At 43.6% G+C, this 15644-nt stretch overlaps 1 protein-coding gene across 1 annotated transcript in view; it reads left to right on the top strand.

Annotated features, from left to right (window-relative positions):
• PAPPA2 (pappalysin 2) overlaps window positions 1–15644 on the top strand; it is a 440517-nt gene that overhangs the window by 17609 nt on the left and 407264 nt on the right. The window lies entirely within an intron of this gene.

Below are 15644 nucleotides of genomic sequence, written 5' to 3'. Positions count from 1 at the left end.
GGGAGCGCTGCAATGGGGGGTACAAGAAAGCCCAGATGTCAGCAAAGGCTGTGCGTTGTTCGTTTCAATCACCGGAAACCGGAACCGGAAGAGGACCAGAGTGGAGCGCACAACTTGAAGCTAGGCAGCGGAAATGATGTCTGGACGTGTCAGATGACGCATTTCAATGCATCCGCATTTTCTTCAGATCTAATAGGCTAATGGGCACTGTCCATCATATATAGGCTGACGCCGGTCGCTAAGCGACGGCGTCAGCTATAACGAGCCAGTGAATCTACATAAAGATGAGTGCAAATAATGCTTAAAATATAGAAACATACGAAAGGATGTTAAAAGATGTTGAAAATTGTTGGAAATATTAAAAAAAAAAAAAAAAAATATTAAACATATTTAAAACTCATACCTTAGCACATAAAGAAAAAGAGATAAAGATAAAGAAAAGCATATAGAACAGCATATACAACAAAAGTATGGATGATACAAAAAACCTATTAATGGGCAAATCAATACGTGAAATGTAATATTAGTTGGAGTATACATACTAATTCAATCATAGAAAATAGATGAGTTTATGATTATGATAACTAAATAAATCTGTGTTGACCATGAAAAACTAATCGGATTTTTAGTATATAAATGATCAGATGAGCAAACTAGTAAGCTAATAGACTCTGGATAAATAATTATTAGTTTTAACTATATTAGAAGCATATAAAAGTTAAGACCATTTAAATCTAGAAAGGAAAAGGACTTCTATACATGCATATGCACATAAATGTGCGCACATGTATAGCGCATAGAGGTATATGTAAGAGGACCAGGACAAAGATATGTATAAATCAAAAGAAAATTTAAGGTAGAGAGATGCTACACAGAATGGACAGGTGTCTGGACAATAATGCACACATAACATGCGCATGTTAGTCCATGTGTCCATGGAAAACAAATGGGATGTAAAAAATGAATAGAAAGCACATATATGCATGTGCATAGATAGGGCAACCTTCACATATGGGCTTGCATCAAAGAACATACACATAGAATGATCTGGTGGTCTGTTAAATATGTATATGCATGTATACATATCTACAAACCTGGATATGACATTATGGTGGAAGTCCATATCCTAAGGATGCATGTCTATATCCCACCATATTTACTTACCCACCTGATGAAATAATAGAAGGAAGAAAACGTACACTAGAAGATAAAAGATAAGTGCACTAGGACTGGAAGAAGTTGTGAATAAATGATATGGAGGAAGGTAGGTGAGGAAGAGAAGCCCATAGAAGCCTGGAATGATATAAATAAATATCTATCAACAATTTGAACACATAAAGATAATGGTGACCATAATTTATATGAAAAACAATAGTAATGACCATGTTTATATAGCTGTAACAGTAATAGTGACCAAAATTATATTACTGTGTTAATCTCTATTTCTTCATTGAGGCCATTAGGTGTCATACTGTTCAACATGTATATCCAAAAAGTCTCCTGCCTGCATAAACGCTGAAACCTCTCAGCTAGAGTAAATTTATCAGATATGGGATATAGGATTCAATAATCCACACATTAAGATCAAAAATGTTTTGTTGATGATGGGTAGCGAAGTGGCGGGTAGTGCTATATAAGGGATTGTTGGCTTGGACAGCTCGTCTGTTCTCTCCAAACCTCGTGTGTAAAGTCCTGATAGTTCTACCAACATACAATAGCCCACATGGACAAGATATGCAGTATATCACGTATGTAGTAGCACAATTGAAAAAGGATTTGCGAGTGAAGTTTTTTCCATTGGCCACAAAGGTTTTTTTCCCATGTGTAACATGGGCACAGGTGAGGCATAACGCTTTTTTACAACGATGCATATCCCCACTAGTGGGATAAGAGTGATTTGTCTGAGTGTGGTGGATTTATTTGTGATCTGAATTTTACTAGGAGCAATTTTAGCTTTGATGTTGGGGGCCCTACGGTAAGCAAATTTGGGTACAGTGGGTAAGGAAGATGATAAATGGGGATCCTGAGTCAAAATTGACCAGTGTTTTTTAAAGATGTGTTCCATTTTTTATGGCTAGCATGATACTGCGTAACGAATCTAGTTACCGATTCAGAGTTCTGTATCTTGGAAGTAGGTAGAGTATCTGTATGATAAAATGAGGCAGCTTCACTGATGATATTGGTCAGTAGGGATGAGCCGAACACCCCCCTGTTCGGTTCGCACCAGAACATGCGAACAGGAAAAAAATTCGTTCGAACACGCGAACACCGTTAAAGTCTATGGGACACGAACATGAATAATCAAAAGTGCTAATTTTAAAGGCTAATATGCAAGTTATTGTCAATAAAAGTGTTTGGGGACCTGGGTCCTGCCCCAGGGGACATGAATCAATGCAAAAAAAAGTTTTAAAAACGGCCGTTTTTTCAGGAGCAGTGATTTTAATAATGCTTAAAGTCAAACAATAAAAGTGTAATATCCCTTTAAATTTCATACCTGGGGGGTGTCTATAGTATGCCTGTAAAGGGGCGCATGTTTCCCGTGTTTAGAACAGTCTGACAGCAAAATGACATTTTGAAGGAAAAAACACATTTAAAACTACCGCGGCTATTGCATTGCCGACAATACACATAGAAGTTCATTGATAAAAACGGCATGGGAATTCCCCACAGGGCAACCCCGAACCAAAATTAAAAAAAAAAAATGATGTGGGAGTCCCCCTAAATTCCATACAAGGCCCTTCAGGTCTGGTATGGATATTAAGGGGAACCCCAGCCAAAATTTTAAAAAAAAATTGACGTGGGGTTCCCCCTAAATTCCATACCAGACCCTTCAGGTCTGGTATGGATTTTAAGGGGAACCCCGCGCCAAAAAAAAAAAAAAAAACGGCGTGGGGTCCCCCTAAGAATCCATACCAGACCCTTATCCGAGCACGCAACCTGGCAGGCCGCAGGAAAAGAGGGGGGGACGAGAGTGCGGCCCCCCCCCTCCTGAACCGTACCAGGCCACATGCCCTCAACATTGGGAGGGTGCTTTGGGGTAGCCCCCCAAAACACCTTGTCCCCATGTTGATGAGGACAAGGGCCTCATCCTCACAACCGTGGCCGGTGGTTGTGGGGGTCTGCGGGCGGGGGGGCTTATCGGAATCTGGAAGCCCCCTTTAACAAGGGGACCCCCAGATCCCGGCCCCCCCCTGTGTGAAATGGTAAGGGGGTACTTACCCCTACCATTTCACTAAAAAACTGTCAAAAATGTTAAAAATGACAAGAGACAGTTTTTGACAATTCCTTTATTTAAATGCTTCTTCTTTCTTCCTTCATCTTCTTCTTCTGGTTCTTCTGGCTCTTCTGGTTCTTCCTCCGGCGTTCTCGTCCAGCATCTTCTCCGCGGTGTCTTCTATCTTCTTCTCCTCGGGCCGCTCCGCACCCATGGCATGAGGGGAGGCTCCCGCTCTTCTCTTCATCTTCTTCTCTTCTTCATCTTCTTCTTCATCTTCTTCTTCATCTTCTTCTTCTTCTTCTCTTCTTCATGTCTTCTCCGGGCCGCTCCGCAGCCATGCTGTGGCATGGAGGGAGGCTCCCGCTGTGTGACGGCGTCTCTTCGTCTGACGGTTCTTAAATAACGGGGGGCGGGGCCACCCGGTGACCCCGCCCCCCTCTGACGCACGGTGACTTGACGGGACTTCCCTGTGACGTCACGGGGAATGCCACAGGGAAGTCCCGTCATGTCACCGTGCGTCAGAGGGGGCGGGGTCACCGGGTGGCCCCGCCCCCGTTATTTAAGAACCGTCAGACGAAGAGACGCCGTCACACAGCGGGAGCCTCCCTCCATGCCACAGCATGGCTGCGGAGCAGCCCGGAGAAGACATGAAGAAGAGAAGAAGAAGAAGAAGATGAAGAAGAAGATGAAGAAGAAGATGAAGAAGAGAAGAAGATGAAGAGAAGAGCGGGAGCCTCCCCTCATGCCATGGGTGCGGAGCGGCCCGAGGAGAAGAAGATAGAAGACGCCGCGGAGAAGATGCTGGACGAGAACGCCGGAGGAAGAACCAGAAGAGCCAGAAGAACCAGAAGAAGAAGAAGATGAAGGAAGAAAGAAGAAGCATTTAAATAAAGGAATTGTCAAAAACTGTCTCTTGTCATTTTTAACATTTTTGACAGTTTTTTAGTGAAATGGTAGGGGTAAGTACCCCCTTACCATTTCACACAGGGGGGGGGCCGGGATCTGGGGGTCCCCTTGTTAAAGGGGGCTTCCAGATTCCGATAAGCCCCCCGCCCGCAGACCCCCACAACCACCGGCCACGGTTGTGAGGATGAGGCCCTTGTCCTCATCAACATGGGGACAAGGTGTTTTGGGGGGCTACCCCAAAGCACCCTCCCAATGTTGAGGGCATGTGGCCTGGTACGGTTCAGGAGGGGGGGGGCGCACTCTCGTCCCCCCCTCTTTTCCTGCGGCCTGCCAGGTTGCGTGCTCGGATAAGGGTCTGGTATGGATTTTTAGGGGGACCCCACGCCGTTTTTTTTTTTTTTTTTGGCGCGGGGTTCCCCTTAAAATCCATACCAGACCTGAAGGGTCTGGTATGGAATTTAGGGGGAACCCCACGTCAATTTTTTTTTTAAATTTTGGCTGGGGTTCCCCTTAATATCCATACCAGACCTGAAGGGCCTTGTATGGAATTTAGGGGGACCCCCACATCATTTTTTTTTTTTTTATTTTGGTTCGGGGTTCCCCTGTGGGGAATTCCCATGCCGTTTTTATCAATGAACTTCTATGTGTATTGTCGGCAATGCAATAGCCGCGGGTAGTTTTAAATGAGTTTTTTCCTTCCAAATGTCATTTTGCTGTCAGACTGTTCTAAACACAGGAAACATGCGCCCCTTTACAGGCATACTATAGACACCCCCCAGGTACGAAATTTAAAGGGATATTACACTTTTATTGTTTGACTTTAAGCATTAATAAAATCACTGCTCCTGAAAAAACGTCCGTTTTTAAAACTTTTTTTTGCATTGATCCATGTCCCCTGGGGCAGGACCCGGGTCCCCAAACACTTTTTATGACAATAACTTGCATATAAGCCTTTAAAATTAGCACTTTTGATTTCTCCCATAGACTTTTAAAGGGTGTTCCGCGGCATTCGAATTTGCCGCGAACACCCCAAATTGTTCGCTGTTCGGTGAACTTGCGAACAGCCAATGTTCGAGTAGAACATGAGTTCGACTCGAACTCGAAGCTCATCCCTATTGGTCAGGTAGCCCTTATCAATAAACTTATTTTGAAGAGTGGTACATTGGGAACTGTAGTCCTCTAGTCTGTTACAGTTATTCCTTAAGCGATTAAATTGGCTTTTGGGTATATTGTTAATCCACCTGGGGTGATGACAGCTGGAGTAATGTAAAAAGGAGTTTCCAGCCGTAGGTTTGGTATAATTTTTGGTAGCAATCAGATTATTGATATGAAATAATTCCAAATCCAAAAACAAATGGACTCCGGATCCATAACCGAAGTAAATGATAACCCAAAAGAATTGTTATTACAGAATGTGATAAAATCATTGACTGAACTTGGAGGGCCATCCCAAATTATGATAATATCATCAATGTAGCGACCGTAGAAGATCAGGTGTGCCAAAAAGGGGTTGTTAGCCCAAACACACCTGGTCTCCCACAGTCCCATGGTCAAATTTGCGTAACTCGGTGCAAAATTTGCTCCCATGGCCGTACCCTGTTTTTGTAACTAAAACTGACCGTCAAAGGTGAAATAATTATGTTCTAAGCAAAACTTGGTGGCTGAAATTATAAAGTCTATCTGTAGTGTATTCAAAGTGGGATTTGTATTGTGTGCAACTGCCTGGAGCTCTACTTTGTGGGGTATGGATGTATAGAGAGAACACACTTCTAGAGATACCCATAGATAGGTCGACTCCCATCTGTAGGGTTGTAGTAAGTCAATCAGATGAGTACCATCTCTAATGATGGATGGAAGGGACTGGGCCAGTGGTTGCAGAAAATGATCTATGTATAATGAGTAGCTGGTAATAATGCTATTCCTAGATGCAACTATGGGATGGCCTGGTGGATTGGTACTGTTTTTGTGAATTTTAGGTAAATGGTATAGATAAGGAACTTGGAAAAAAGGTTTTTGAAAGAAAGCCGCCTCAGATTTATTTAGTACACCTTGGGTCAATACCTGTGATATTATAGCATTGGACTCCTCAGTGAATTTAGCTAATGGATCAAATCTCAGTTTCTAATAAGTACTTGTGTCAGAGAGGAGGCGATAGGTCTCTTTAAGATAGTCTGGTTTATTTTGTAACACTATGCCTCCTCCCTTATCTGCGGGTTTAATTATAATCTTAGTGTTGGTACTCAGAGATTTGAGGGCTTTATGTTCTTGGGGACTAAGGTTGTTATTGGAATAATGGGGCTTGGAAGATCAGAGAGGTCCTTATAAACTACTTGATAAAAAGTAGTTAAGTAGGGGCCTTTGGATTAGGTAGGGTTAAAGATTGATTTGGGTCTAAAGGGAGTATGTTTGGTAGGTGGGGAGGAATGAGAATATTGCGACCAAACTATCAAATCATCATCCTCATCTGTATTCCATAAATCACAAAGGTCTAAAATGCCTGATGGTCAGCTGATGTCTCTAAAGGACAATGTGAATCATTTGGGGCAATGATAGCTTGAGTGGTACCCTTCTTGTCTTTCATATTATAGTGTCTTTTTAGAGTGAGGTCATGAATAAATTTGTTTAAATCCTTAAATATGGTAAATGAGTTGGGAAAAATGGTGGGGGCAAAATTAAGGCCTCTAGATAGCAATGAAATTTCATGATCATTGAGTTGATGTGAAGATAAGTTATACATTTTTACAGTTTCAGCACTTTTTTTGGACAAGGTGTCTCTAGATTTGTGGTTTCCCCCTCGCCTGCCTCTTCTATGTTTTTTTTTTTAGTTTGGATGGAATCGGGCTGGGTGAGGAGATCTGAACTAAAAAAGAAGTAGGAATATTCAAAGAAGAACTACCAAAAGTCACTATATGTTTGTCAGGGTGTTTTGTTGTAAAGGAATGGTTATCCTGAGAAGTGGATTCACTACTGATATTGGTGGAATCTGCAGAATGGAGTTCTGATGGGATGATGGGGCATACAGATAATTGGTCAGTAACTATGGGCATATTAGAGGAAGAACTGGATTCTTGAGGAACTGTGGGCTCAGACTGGATGGAAATGGGAGAAGGGACATGGGAAAGGGATGTAGATACTCACACACTGTGGGTGCTTACAGTGCACCAATCTCTATCTCATACAATCACTGTATATTCCCAGATAAAGCTGTATAGCCGTATGTGTCTGCAGCTCCTCGTTCCTCGTGAGGCTGCTGCTGCCTACACCCTGGGGAAGGGAAGAGGATGGTGTAGGCAGCAGCGGCCTCATGAGCAATGAAGAGCTACAGACACATACGGCTGAATGGCTTTATCAGGGAATATACAGTGATTGTATGACATTGAGATTGGTGCACTGTAAGCACCCACAATGTGTGAGTATCTCTAGTGACTTGTAATAAACAGATGTGGTTTTAAAATGATTTAAGCACTATGTAGCTAGTTTCCTATCTACATGTACAGAGGACACCAATTTTTAGGATCAGCATAGGAGCCTGAGCCAGCGCTGATTGACCAGACTTAATTGTGAGGTCACATTCTCTGACGTGAGGATAACATCGGGGGGGGGGGGGGGGGGCACGAGAGTGGCAGCACATTGCTTATGTTTGGAGCACTATCATATGGATCAATTCTAGTTAAGGAGTTCACTAAGGACATTTATTGATGGACTTGAAATTTATTAGAACTAATAAGTGCATGTATTGGGAAAAAGTTTAACTATTGTTTTTAATATCATTGTTTTTCTACTAATTTATATGATATTGTTATGCACTTATCTATGTTGTTTTGATTTACTTCACTGGATATATTTGGATGCAGAGTATAGTTTTAATGGAATTGTACTTTAACAAACAACTTCAGGTGTAGTGTACTTTTACTCTTAGTACAGAGTCCCCGAACACAAAGCCCTCAGTACAGACTCCCCTCCCAGCACAGATCCCTCAGTACACACCAATGCCTGTCTAGATGATCTAACAAGGAGGAACATCCAGTGGTATATCTCAGCTAGAAACTATCATCTGCAGAGAGGAACTATTTAACAATTGAAAGGGGAGGGGGTTTGGCAATTAAGTAGGCACTAGTGTAATTCAGGTATTACCTTTTGGGCGGACAGTTCTAATTGGATGCAATCTTTTTTTCCCTCAGGTCTTAATAAGATTTAGTTTGGGTCCTGGAGCCTTGAATCTTTAAGTGGTATAAGCCTCCAGCCCAGCATCCACTTTTAACCTGGTATTTAGTGCTCACTAATTAGTCAACTTTCTATAGACATATATATATATCTGAGCTTATGCCAAAGAATCCCTCTTACTTCCTCTACTATTTGTTTTCGGGAACCCATTAGGTAGTAAGTACCCTGTTAGTCAGGTATTGAAATAAGTTTATTTAGTGGCTTGGACGAGCAAATGTTTGTTTGCTCTAAGTTATGGACTTTCTGTACAAAGCATTAACTGTGTTTTTTACTATTTTCTGAATAAAGCCTCTTTCCCATGGTGGGGTAGCTGCGGCTGCCGGATTCCTGTGGAAATAATCGGCAGATAATTGATAGCAGAATGACCGTGTTATGCGATCAGTGACCGCTGTTTGCATGGAGCTGCACACAGAGTGGTTAGCTGCAGTTAGGAAGAGAGTCCTGACTGAGCTTGGATGTAATCAAAACAAAGAAAGTGTTTCACCGCTCAGGTAGATCTAAACCCAGGTGTGTAATTAATGTGAATCCTTCAGAGGTGAAGAGTCCCAGGTGCTGGCTAAATGCAAGGTAGAGCAAAGCTTTGAACGGGAGAATCTGGATGCCGCACACCGGATGAAGTTGAAAAAAATGTCTTTATTATAAAAATTGGATCATCAAAAATACAAGACAATCTGGCAGAATGTACAGACTCAGCTGACGCGTTTCGCACTCATGATTGAGTGCTTACTGACTGAGCTTGGATGTAACCCAAGGAATCCAGTGGTTACATCCTGGCCATGTGAAAGAGGTCTAGAAGTGTAGAACAAACCTACTTGCCCATTTCCTGGGTGTCTCTGTCTTGGGCATGGTTTACCACTGCCACTACCAGTTGTGCTTGCTTCCCTTATAGTTGTCTTTAAAAAAATTCTGATGGCCAATTTCCACTGTGGCATTTTTAAAAAAATGCATGCACATTGCTTCCACTTTGCACACTTTTTCTAAAAACAGGGGGGGGGGGGCATTTGTTGATCTGCAACCCAGAAAAAAAGAAACAAGAAACAGTACGACTCAGTTCAGTGATTATTTCTTGCTATTTCTGACTGGAAAGCCAGAACAGCTGTAATGGGCACTAAAAATTAAGCTCTTGTGCTATTAGATCATATTTATTCTAAGGTACTAATCAATTTTAACATAAGCAAATTGAAGAAACATTGGCCAGTAGCAGAAGTTCAGATATATACGCTTCAAGAATGAAAGAGCATCAATGTTTTACTCCACATTTATAAAGCTGAAAAATTGGAATTTATAACATAAAATATTCAGTTTCAGCACAGTACTATAGCTGGCATTTATAATTGCTTGTAAGGCGCTCTCTCTTCCTCTGCACAAGTTTGTTGGCTTTGTTCTAGGTAGATACCTTGGTTATCATTCAACAGTTTTGTTGGCAGGTTCCGTTAAACATTCAGCAATTTTTTTCTTAACTTCTAAATGCCAGTTTACTGTTTTTCTAACTTGCTGCAGTATAAAAACATGGGGAACTGGTCAGCAAAATCTGTCAAAATACTGGAAAAGATGTACCCAATTCAGTTTACAAATTCTTTGTGAACGGGCCATGGTTATTTTTTTTTCTTCCAAATTTTATACTTTGGACACACTAGCTTAGCTTTTCATGATGTCAATTGCAACAGAATGGGATAATGCTAAGTTACTTATATAGCAGGGCTGTACTTACTCAGAGACCAAGTAACAGCTTTCTTTGAAAGATTTGTGCTCTCCTTGCTATTTACTGCAGCATGTGAGCAGGGAACACTTAAAGTAGAACTATAGCCCCAGATTAAAAAAAAGTATGTGCTGCGGAACTTAATTATATGTACACCTGTCAATAGAGTCTTGCTGCCCTCTCAGGACCATGGGTATCCAGAGGTACTAGTGTTTTATCTTTATTTTAAGTCCAAAGTCAGCGCAGCCCTCTACCAGAAAATTCTAGTACACTTCATGCTTCCCTCTGCTTACCAGCTTTATGGAGATGCTGATTTCATTTTCCAGCAGGACTTGGCCCCTGCCCACACTGCCAAAAGTACCAATACCTGGTTTAATGATATGCTATTACTGTGCTTGGTTGGCCAGCAAACTCGCCTGACCTAAACCCCATAGAGAATCTGTAGGGTATTGTCAAGAGGAAGATGAGAGACACCAGACCCAACAATGCAGATGAGCTGAAGGCTGCTATCAAAGCAACCTGGGCTTCCATAACACCTCAGCAGTGCCACAGGCCGATCCATGCCACGCCGCGTTGATGCAATAATTCATGCAAAAGGAGCCCCGACCAAGTATTAGTGCATATTGTATGGTACTGTACATGGATATACTTTTCAGTAAGCCAACATTTCTGTATTAAAAATCCTTTTTTTATTTTTTGTCTAATGCAATATTCTAATTTTCTGAGATACTGAATTTTGGGTTTGCACTAGCTGTAAGCCATAATCATCAACATTAAAAGAAAGAAATGCTGGAAATATATCACTCTGTGTGTAACGCATCTTTAAAAAAAATATGAGTTTCACTTTTTGAATTGAATTACTGAAAAAAATTAAGTTTTTGATGATATTCAAATTTTATGAGATGCACCTGTATACATTATAAAACTTCCAGGGTACTCCCGGTGCAGAGGAGGTTAAAGGCTTGTATATGCTTAGTAGATAATATCTCTCACATTAGCAAAATCTCCCTTCCTCAAATGAGTACCCAGTCGAAAGAATGCTCCTTACACTTGTGGCCACTGGGAAGACTTACCACCTTACAGACTCTTTAACCACTTGCCAACCGCCCACAGCCGAATGCGCGCACACAGGAACATCCGTTCACGGATCGCGGTAAAGGGCCAATGACAGTGGCCCTTTACCATGTGATCGCTCCGTCCAATGACGGAGCGATCACAAATGTAAACAAAAAGGCAAAGCAGGGTCATCAGGAGGTTACAGCTCTCCTCTCCTCACACCGATGCAGCGTGAGAGGAGAGGAGAGCTTTTACGGTGACAAACAGTGAGTTTTGGACCTTTATCAGTGCCCAACAGTGCCACAGCAGTGCCCAACAGTGCCACAGTAGTGCCCAACAGTGCCACAACAGTGCCCAACAGTGTCATCTGTGCCCAACAGTGTCATCTGTGCCACATCTGTGCCATCTGTACCACCTGTGCCACCTCTGTGCCACCTCTGTGCCACACCAGTGATAATACAGTGCACACCAGTGCCACACCTGTACCACACCAGTGCCACCTGTGCCCATCAGTGCCACCTGTGCCCATCAGTGCCACTTGTGCTCATCAGCGCCACTGCAGTGCCACATCAGTGCCGCCTGAGCCCACCAGTGCCGCCTGAGCCCACCAGTGCCACCTCTGTGCCACCAGAGCCACACCAGTGCAACCAGAGCCACACCAGTGCAACCACAGTACACACCAGTGCCATACAGTGCACACCAGTGCCACACCAGTGCCCCATCAGTGCCACCTGTGCCCATCAGTGCCACCTGTGCCCATCAGTGCCACTTGTGCTCATCTGTGTCACTGCAGTGCCACATCAGTGCCGCCTGTGCCCGCCAGTGCCGCCTGTGCCCACCACTGCCGCCTGTGCCCACCAGTGCCACCTCTGTGCCACCAGAGCCACACCAGTGCAACCAGAGCCACACCAGTCCCACTACAGTGCAACCAGAGCCACACCAGTCCCACTACAGTGTAACCAGAGCCACACCAGCCCCACTACAGTGCCACATCAGTGCCACCTGTGCCCATCAGTGCTCATCTGCACCACATCAACCTCACCAGCCACCAGTATGGCAAAAAAATTATTTACGGCCGAGGAGGCCTACCAGCATCTCAGCATGACTGATGAGAGCAGCGGGGAGCTCTCTGAGTCTCTGTCCGATTCGGATTCAGCCTATGAACCCGTGACAAGCAGCGAGTCTGATACAGATTTGGAAGAGGAACGTGTGCCCGTGAAAAGAAGGCGTTCTGGCGTGGAGCAGCAGCCTACTACCACCTCGAGCGCAGTGCCGTCCACCTCAAGAGCTGTGCTGTCCACCTCAAACGCAGTGCCGTCCACCTCAAGTGCAGTGCCGTCCACCTCAATCGCAGTGCCACCGCAACAAAAGCCAGGTACCAGTAGGGTGTCCTCTCAGCCACAAAAGGATAGAGGCCATGCCACCCTTCCCTATGCCCTTCAAAACTCCCTGTGGCTTCCCCCTCATTCCGGAGCAGCAAATATCCCCCCTTTTACCGCCCAACAAGGTGTCCAGGTGAACAGCGATGATTTTGTGATGCTTGATTTTTTTTATTTGATTTTCACCAACGACTTACTATCGTCCATTGTGGCCCAGTGCAACCTCTATGCACAGCAGTACATAGTAAGCAACCCTGGCTCTAGTTATGCCCGTCCCTTTGAGTGGAGAGAGCTTACCATAGAGGAATTTAAAATTTTCTTAGGCCTAACTTTTACAATGGGACTCACAAAAAAAAACGAAATGTACTCATATTGGTCAACTAACCCCGTCCACCACATGCCACTCTTCTCTTCGATAATGCCAAGATCAAGATACCTTATGATTTTGCGCTTCCTCCACTACAATTACAACACCCAGTGCCCTCCCTGAAATGACCCAGCATTTGACAAATTATTCAAACTTTGGCCACTCCTAAATTATTTTGCTGAAAAATTTCCCCAATTATTTACCGCCGAACAGAATATTTCCGTGGATGAGTCCCTTGTAAAATTCTCCGGCAAGCTCGGCATCAAACAATTTATCCCCAGCAAAAGGGCCCGATATGGGGTAAAAATGTACAAACTTTGCGACCGAGCCGCGGGGTACATTTACGCCTTCCGGGTGTACGAAGGGAAGGACACCCAACTGCATCCCCCTGAATGTCCAGAATATATTGGAGCCAGCGGCAAAGTTGTCTGGGAGCTTGTTTATCCACTGCTTGGAAAGGGGTACCACCTTTATGTGGATAACTTTTATACAAGTTTGCCCCTCTTCTATAATCTTCACCGGAGAGACACCCCAGCATGTCGTACCGTAAGAACGAATAGAAAAGGCTTCCCGCAAAAACTGGTCAATGAAAGGCTACGCCGAGGGGAGACGGCGTCTTTGCGGAACCAGGAGCTATTAGCTGTCAAGTGGAGGGACAGACGAAACGTCCACATGCTGATGACAATCCATAATGACACCTACGTGGAAGTCCCAAGAAGAAACGGCCCAGTCCAGAAACCTGCTTGTATTTATGATTACAATTTGTTTATGGGGGGAGTGGACTTCAACGATCAGATGATTGAACCCTACCTTCCCACAAGAAAATCCCGTCACTGGTATAAAAAAGTGTCCATTTATTTTTTCAGTTTGGCCATGTATAACACTTATGTTATTTACCAAAAATCGACAGAGAACCCCGTATCCTATATGCACTACCAGGAACAAGTAATCTCCGCCCTTTTGTACCCTGAAAGCCCACCAGAAATTATTCGCTCTGATTCTGTGAGCAGACTCCACGAACGCCACTTTCCTGACAAAATCCCCCCCAGTGAAACAGGCCAGAGACGTCAGAAGAGATGCCGGGTGTGCTCCAGAGGAGGAATTAGAAGAGACACCTCGTTTTTTTGTCCCGATTGTCCTTCCCAACCAGGCCTCTGTATAAGTGAATGTTTCCGCCGTTACCATACTTCTCTACATTATTAGGGAAGTATGATAAACGTAATTCTCATTTCCTGTCATTTTCCTCCACACCCCTTATGCCACTGCACTGAACTGTACATACCTCTGCCTTCTCCGGAATCGAACCTGGCCTGTTTTACGACCAAGCTTCTGCCTAACGATAAACATACCTCTGCCTTCTCCGGAACTGACCCTGGCCTGTTATACGACCAAGCTTCTGCCTAACGATAAACATACCTCTGCCTTCTCCGGAACTGACCCTGGCCTGTTAAACAACCAAGCTTATGCCTAACGCTACATTGTACCTACCTCTGCCTGCTCTGGAACTGACCCTGGACTGTTTGACCACGTTTTTTGCCTGCCTCTTGGACTGATCATTTACCCTGCTATGCTAGTGGGAACACAGGGGTCTCACATATGTGAGGGGCTCCAGAAATGTTTTTCTGGATGAAGAAAACTAATTTTTTAGTTTTCTCATTCCCAGATTTAGGGTCTGGAGACTCGGAGGCTTCAAAGAGATTTGGGTGGGAGAAGCCTCTACCCCTGTCCCCATTCTTTCCTGGCCTGGTACTTGGACCATGTTCCTGCTTACTACCAGGACCAATATTTTGGCACTGCTGGCAATGTCTCTACTTGCAGTGACCCTGGACTGTACAAGGACATTATCCCTGCCTGTACTATGGACAATATTCCTGCCTGCTGCCTGGACAATTCCATTCACTGTCGCTGACCATGTCCCTGCCTGCTGCCTGGATCAGGGCTCTCCTCCTGTGGACAACTGCACTACTAAAACCACAGGTAATCTTTTGTTTACCCTTTGCTCAGCAGAATGTATTTTAGGGTGTAATTCTTGGTATGTTCATGCTATGTGTTAGAAATATGAAGAGCCTTCAAAAATGTGATAGATTGTAAGGAAATTAGATGTGTAATTTATGCACCTAGAATGCCTGAATGTGCTACTTCAATGTTGGGCCTCTGTATGTGGCCAGGCTGTGTAAAAGTCTCACACATGTGGTATCGCCATACTCAGGAGGAGTAGCAGAATATATTTTGGGGTGTCATCTTTGCTATGTACATGCTATGTGTTGGAAATATCTTAGAAATTGACAACTTTGTGTAAAAAAAAATGCGTTTTCATTTTTTTTCCACATTTTCCAAAAACTTCTGGAAAAAAATGAACCATTCAAAAGACTCAATATGCCTCATAGATTATACGTTGGGGTGTTTGCTTTCCAAAATGGGGTCACTTTGTGGGCGTTTCCATTGTCCTGGTGCTCCAGGGCCTTCAAAAGTGTAATAGGTGGTTGAGAGATTAGATGTGTAATTTATGCTCCTAGAACGCCTGAATGTGCTACTTCAATGTTGCGCCTCTGTATGTAGCCAGGCTGTGTAAAAGTCTCACACATGTGGTATCGCCATACTCAGGAGGAGTAGCAGAATATATTTTGGGGTGTCATTTTTGCTATGTACATGCTATGTGTTGGAAATATTTTAGAAATGGACAACTTTGTGTAAAAAAAAAGCGTTTTCATTTTTTTTCCACATTTTCGAAAAACTTCTGGAAAAAAATGAACCATTCAAAAGACTCATTATGCCACATAGATTATACGTTGGGGT

This window comes from Aquarana catesbeiana, linkage group LG07 (assembly GCF_042186555.1).
Source record: "Aquarana catesbeiana isolate 2022-GZ linkage group LG07, ASM4218655v1, whole genome shotgun sequence".
Classification (NCBI taxonomy): Eukaryota; Metazoa; Chordata; class Amphibia; order Anura; family Ranidae; genus Aquarana; species Aquarana catesbeiana.
This window is presented reverse-complemented; position numbering and strand designations above follow the sequence as displayed.